Here is a 7,363-nt window from a genome sequence, read left to right as displayed (position 1 = left end):
TAGATAGATAGTTTATAGCAGTGTTGGCTAACCTGTGACACTCCAGGTGTTGTGAAACTACAAGCCCCAGCATGCTTTGCCAATATATAGCAGCTTATTGCTGGAAGGGTATGCTGGGACTTGTAGTTTCACAACACCTGGAGTGTCACAGGTTAGCCAACACTGGTTTATAGTAATGTCCCTCATTCACACATGATGCTTTTAAAACCAAAGAGGAAGCAATTGTCACTTGCACCCCTCACTTCCGGGCCCCTGTGTTGATAATGAAAGGGCCCGTGAAACCCGTAGATCCCTCCTCTCATTCCCTTTTCCCCAAAGTAATTAAAACGGTTACAAGAACTTTTTCCACTTATCTTTTTCATTTATCAGGTGTCTAAATAAACAAAAAATAGTATTTATGGGTTAAACATTTGTAATGGAGAAAAAATGGGGACTGTCCTGTTACTTTTGGGACACTTGTCATAGGGGGGTAATCAATTATGTTTCCGGTCCGCGGTAACGTGTAACTGTGAAAAGTGCAGTATTGACAGTAATATGGTACCACAATAATGCGGATTTTCCTTCACAACCCTATGGGGTGCGCACGAAAATCCACGTTATTGAGGTACCTCGGATTACCTTCGTGGCCCGTTCCTGCGCTTTACCACGGACCAGAAACCTAACTAAATACCCACCTTAGTATACATAAACACGTAGAGGAAAAATGGGGACACATAGGTGCCCTCCATACATAGGCATGTGGAAAAAAATGGGGACTATCCTGGGATAACTAGTACACATTGGAGCCCTACTGTACGTAGGCATTGAGAGGGAAAATGGGGACTGTCCTAGGAGGTCTGGTACACAATGGGCTCTGTGCGTGCATAAAAAATGACTACATATTTCATTAGTAGTGTAAAGGCAAATATATATAATAATACTAAATTTATATGTGTACACTGACAACAGCGAGGGGCTGCTATATACGTATTAACTAGAGATGCTCAGGCTCGGTTCCCCGAGAACCGAACACACCCAAACCTAGCAGATCCGCGCACCCTCGAAATTGAAAACGAGGCAAAACATCATTGTTGCGTCCTCGGATCTCGGAAGTTTTGGATTCTATAGGTACCACCCACCTCGGTGATCCAGCGCCATTTCACAGAGGGACACAGAAGGGGTAGCACAGTTCTTGGCAGTCTCTAGTGCAGTTGGGCAGCGTCATAGGTAGAAAAGGAAGAGGAGGGGTAGCAGTGTTCTTCAAAGTCTCCAGTGACATTCAGGAGAGCTCCATTGCTAATTGTCTTTGCTGAAATAGAAATAATAGGTCTGGCTGGCATGGTCTTCTAAATCTGCAGTCACATTGTACTATGTTATATAGATAACATACAAAGAGGAGAGATTCATTGCTCCATTGCTAATTGTCATTGCTGAAATAGAAATAATAGGGCTGGCAGTGTTGCTCTTAATCTGCAGTCACATTGTACTGTGTTATCAAAATGGATTCACAGCAGTACACAGAAGAGCAGGAGCACCAAGCAGCTGCTGGCACCAGTCCTGATGATAGTAATCCCTGTACGTCATCTGCTATATACTATGTTAAAGTGCATAGTGTTTTTAAGTCAGGGAAACAAAAATGTAAAAAAACAACTTTTACCTTGGTCAAGAAAAAAAGACCTGTATTCCAGGCAAAGTTATCTGAAGAAAAAAATAATATTGCCAACATGCCATTCTACACATGCAGTCGCAAGGAAAGAATGAGGCCTTCACTTTTCTCTATGGGTGCTAGTTCTGCAACTGTCACTGAGGCATCTTCTTGTAAGGTCATAACCAAGCAAGACCTTGTCATTCGGACTCCAAAAGTGGTGTCCAAATACTTTTACGTGTAAAAACTGAGCTGGAAGAAAACAGTAAGGCATTAGAGGAAAATGTATATACAGATTCAGAAAAGACATAAATCCCTGAGGAGAGTCCATCCACCAGTGCTATGTGTAATCGTGACCATTGTGATAGTATACCCCATAAAGAGGGCCCCTTTCAGCATTACTGCTGATGTGTGCCTGAACAGCCCGAGTGTAGCCGGTGATACACCAATTGAGGATGCCACTTTGGAATTGCAACAGGATGAGGGGGAGATTTGTGTAGATGACGAGGGCGCTAATGAGGATGATGATGAGGATGACGTTGTTTGTGTAAGTCCTGCACCGGTGGAAGCAGTTCTTGCATGTAATACGAATAAGGCCATTGTCATGCCTGGGCATAAGACCAAAAAATCCACTTCTTATGGGTGGAATTATTTTTACTCAAATCCTGACAACGGTTGTCTCGCCATTTGTAGCGTTTGTAAAGCCACAGTAATCTAAGCACGGATGTCTAAATAGACGTGTATATGTATTAACTTCCACTTTGCTGCTGTTTCATCAGTATTGCACAAGTGTTTGTAACCTGCACTTTACATGAAAGGTACCTAACTATATTATAATTTTTGGGGAATCGGGGCTGATTTGAAGCTCAGTTATGAACTTGCTTTTTGCTATGAATTATAATGGCTCTGTTTAGTGCATTGTCTGGCACCCTGGATTGGTCCGGGTCTGATAAAAGCATGCATCCCTGGGAAGGGGGGCGGGGGGGTTCAGCACTCGTCGCCATGTATTAGCTGTAGAATTACCTCAGTTATCCAAGGAATGGGTGGAGCGATCAAATAAACCATAACTGATTTCATGATCCAAGGACCATTCCATCTTGCACCACTTTTCTTTTCTGCCGTTGCTGTGTGACAATGTGTCCTAGATGTGCTAGGAACTGCCATGTGTTTGTGTCATTGCCCTGTCACTTAGCATCCAGCCAGGTCGCTGCAGTATTTGTTTGAAAGTGTTTGAAAATAATATTGTGACCTGTGAGGGGGTCAAAATTGATTGCAAATGACTTGAAATTAGTGTTATTGAGGTTATAATAATGTAGGGGAAAAAAAGCTAAACTATGTGATTTTAGCAAAAAAAAATAGGGATTTTAGAAAAAAATAGGGATCCAAAACCAAAACACGAAGTTAATCCAGATCTAAAACTAAAACCAAAACCAGAACACGGGGGTCAGTTTACATCTGTAGAAATAACTGCTTATTTTATCTTGTGAGTAAAACAAGCAACTCCCCTTTCTGAAGTATTCACCTATCTTAGGTTACTCCCATGTCCTAGGTTACTCTCACGTCAGAGAATACTCCCGTGTCTGCAGTGCTTCCTTTCATAATAATCCCATGTCAGAGAGTACTCCCCTGTCTCAGATTCCTCCTGTCGGAGAGTACTCCTCTGTCTCAGATAATTCCTGTCGGAGAGTACTCCCCTGTCTCAGATACTTCCTCTCGGAGAGTACTTCCCTGTCTGAGATACTTCCAGTCAGAGAGTACTCCCCTGTCTGAGATTCTTCCTGTCGGAGAGTACTCCCCTGTCTGAGATACTTCCTGTCGGAGAGTACTCCCCTGTCTGAGATTCCTCCTGTCGGAGAGTACTCCCCTGTCTGAGATTCCTCCTGTCGGAGAGTACTCCCCTGTCTGAGATTTTTCCTGTCGGAGAGTACTCCCCTGTCTGAGATACTTCCTGTCGGAGAGTACTCCCCTGTCTGAGATTCTTCCTGTTGGAGAGTACTCCCCTGTCTGACATACTTCCTGTCGGAGAGTACTCCCCTGTCTGAGATTCTTCCTGTTGGAGAGTACTCCCCTGTCTGAGATTCTTCCTGTCGGAGAGTACTCCCCTGTCTGAGATTCCTCCTGTTGGAGAGTACTCCCCTGTCTAAGATTCCTCCTGTCGGAGAGTACTCCCCTGTCTGAGATACTTCCTGTCGGAGAGTACTTCCCTGTCTGAGATTCTTCCTGTCGGAGAGTACTCCCCTGTCTGAGATTCCTCCTGTCGGAGAGTACTTCCCTGTCTGAAATTCTTCCTGTCGGAGAGTACTCCCCTGTCTGAGATTCTTTCTGTCGGAGAGTACTCCCCTGTCTGAGATTCCTCCTGTCGGAGAGTACTCCCCTGTCTGAGATACTTCCTGTTGGAGAGTACTCCCCTGTCTGAGATTCTTCCTGTCGGAGAGTACTCCCCTGTCTGAGATTCTTTCTGTCGGAGAGTACTCCCCTGTCTGAGATTCCTCCTGTCGGAGAGTACTCCCCTGTCTGAGATACTTCCTGTCGGAGAGTACTCCCCCTGTCTGAGATTCCTCCTGTCGAAGAGTACTCCCCTGTCTGAGATTCCTCCTGTCGGAGAGTACTCCCCTGTCTGAGATACTTCCTGTCGGAGAGTACTCCCCTGTCTCAGATACTTCCTGTCGGAGAGTACTCCCCTGTCTGACATACTTCCTGTCGGAGAGTACTCCCCTGTCTGAGATTCTTCCTGTCGGAGAGTACTCCCCTGTCTGAGATACTTCCTGTCGGAGAGTACTCCCCTGTCTGAGATGCTTTCTTGTCGGAGAGAGTACTCCCCTGTCTGAGATTCTTCCTGTCGGAGAGTACTCCCCTGTCTGAGATTCCTCCTGTCGGAGAGTACTCCCCTGTCTAAGATTCCTCCTGTCGGAGAGTACTCCCCTGTCTGAGATTCCTCCTGACGGAGAGTACTCCCCTGTCTGAGATTCCTCCTGTCGGAGAGTACTCCCCTGTCTGAGATACTACCTCTCGGTGAGTACTCCCTTGTCTGAGATACTTCCTCTCGGAGATTACTCCCTTTCACGAGAGTACTACTGGGAGTTGGGCTGTAATCCCTCCTCTGGGCACCAATGTACCTGTCTGTTACAGGCATGGAGAGGATTTAGCGGTCACCAGTTGTCAGTAAGGGGCCATGAGATCGGTGGTTACTTTATGTCATAGTGTTTAGCAGGAGGTGTCTTGGCCAGTGGGTGACTCACATACTGAGAGTTATATAGTGGAAGGAGCAGGGTCCCCAGCAGCACAGAGTATATCAGGAGATGAGTGATGTGTTAGTGAGGACAGGGCTGCATGTGACAGGGGCAGTGACATGATGTGAGGAGGGGAATGGAGGCAGCAGGAGGCCACAGACTGAGAGTTATATAGTGGAAGGAGCAGGGTCCCCCGCAGCACAGAGTATATCAAGAGATGAGTGATGTGTTAGTGAGGACAGGGCTGCATATGACAGGGGCAGTGACATGATGTGAGGAGGGGAATGGAGGCAGCAGGAAGCCACAGACTGAGAGTTATATAGTGGAAGGAGCAGGGTCCCCAGCAGCACAGAGTATATCAGGAGATGAGTGATGTGTTAGTGAGGACAGGGCTGCATGTGACAGGGGCAGTGACATGATGTGAGGAGGGGAATGGAGGCAGCAGGAAGCCACAGACTGAGAGCTATATAGTGGAAGGAGCAGGGTGCCCCAGCAGCACAGAGTATATCAGGAGATGAGTGATGTGTTAGCGAGGACAGGGCTGTATGTGACAGGGGCAGTGACATGATGTGAGGAGGGGAATGGGGGCAGCAGGATGTCACAGACTGAGAGTTATATAGTGAAAGGAGCAGGGTCCCCCAGCAGCACAGAGTGTATCAGGAGATGAGTGATGTGTTAGTGAGGACAGGGCTGCATGTGACAGGGGTAGTGACATGATGTGAGGAGGGGAATGGAGGCAGCAGGATGTCACAGACTGAGAGTTATATAGTGGAAGGAGCAGTGTCCCCAGCAGCACAGAGTATATCAGGAGATGAGTGATGTGTTAGTGAGGACAGGGCTGCATGTGACAGGGGCAGTGACATGATGTGAGGAGGGGAATGGGGGCAGCGGGAAGCCACAGACAGAGAGTTATATAGTTGAAGGAGCAGGGTTCCCAGCAGCACAGAGTAATGAGGTGAGGCTCATGTCACACTGTTGTAGGAAAATTGTTGTCTAATCCAGCTTTTGCTGCTTGTAGTAGCTTTAATATTAATAATACTCAAATAACACAGACAAATTTTGTCCAGAGCTACTTATTGCTCTGCAGACTGTCGTTGTGCTCTATAGAACATGCATAAAAGAAAACTTATACATAAAAGGTGATGCATAGGAAAGTATGGGGGAGGTTTCTCTGCTATCACCAGTGGTAATACTCTTAGTATAAACCTACCCCATTGCCCTATGGTATATCGGCCTCATTGTTCTGCCATGGAGCACATTTAGAGTTCCCTACCGATAGATAATCTCAGAAGACTCTATGAACTTCTGCACTTTCTCCTTTATGCACAGAATAAAGTTACTGTCACCCATAACAACCAATGACATACTTAATTTCTAAACTGTACTGTAAAAGTGACATAATGGGTTTGTCTGATATGGGTTACAGGACATCTTTCTGTACTCCAGTCTTTATAAATGTCCCCAATAACACCAGATTGCAAACCCCATCCAACAAATCATTGATGAAATGAATTCACTGCTTTGACCGCGGCTTTCACCATGAACCTGCCCAGCGACATCGATATGCAGTATTGTAGCCCAAAGCTCGGTGGCTCAGTGGTTAGCACTTCTGCCTCATAGCACTGGGGTCATGAGTTCAATTCCCAACCATGGCCTTATCTGTATGGAGGTTGTATGTACTCCCCGTGTTTGCGTGGGTTTCCTCCAGGTGCTCCGGTTTCCTCCCACACTCCAAAAACATACTGGTAGGTTATTTGGCTGCTGTTAAATTGACCCTAGTCTGTGTGTGTCAGTGTGTGTGTGTGTGTGTGTGTGTGTATGTTAGGGGCTTTAGACTGTAAGCTCCAATGGGGCAGGGACTGATGTGAGTGAGTTCTCTGTACAGCGCTGCGGAATTAGTGGTGCTATATAAATAAATGATGATGATGAGGCAGCATCTACCCCAGATGTATTTACAGACTGTTCTGCTATTATTCCACCTCACTTTCCTGTGTCCTTTTATACAATACTCTCTATTAATGTTATCAGTGCAGATCTGTTACTTTGTTACACATCTATTTACATCACATTGTTTATACTGCACCTGGCTGTGTATCAGGGTCTTTCCCTATGTAAGGGATACACCCCGGGGTGATGTACTGAACAATCGGCTCAGGTCTGCAGAGAAGGGGGCGGGCTGTCTCTTTAACCCTTGGAGGGATGTGACAGGTATAATTGTGAATGACAATACAGGTTGGGCTAGGCACTGTTACCATGGAGACATGGGAAGGGGCGGGGCCAGCACACCTGGCCTCAGGTGAGGCTGTCTTTGTAAAGTAAGTTGATGGGGACTATGTCTCGCTCCTCTACTGACTGTCTCTTCTGGACTTCTGAGAGACATCCTACTAACCCACCTACAGATGAAGCTGCCCCCTGAACACTGGAGTGAGGGGCTACAGAAGGGGGAGTCTCTGAGGGCAGAAATGCAGCCGAGTGTGACAGCCGGGGGAGGAGAGACGGCTGGGAACAC

The 7,363-nt window shown here is 46.5% G+C and overlaps 1 pseudogene; it reads left to right on the top strand.

Moving 5' to 3' along the window:
* Positions 1-7,112: 7,112 nt before the first annotated feature.
* The window catches only part of LOC142140660 (sodium-dependent proline transporter-like), a 37,248-nt pseudogene continuing 36,997 nt past the window's right edge, over positions 7,113-7,363 (top strand).

Source organism: Mixophyes fleayi, chromosome 2, assembly GCF_038048845.1.
Source record: "Mixophyes fleayi isolate aMixFle1 chromosome 2, aMixFle1.hap1, whole genome shotgun sequence".
NCBI classification, from domain to species: domain Eukaryota; kingdom Metazoa; phylum Chordata; class Amphibia; order Anura; family Limnodynastidae; genus Mixophyes; species Mixophyes fleayi.
This window is presented reverse-complemented; position numbering and strand designations above follow the sequence as displayed.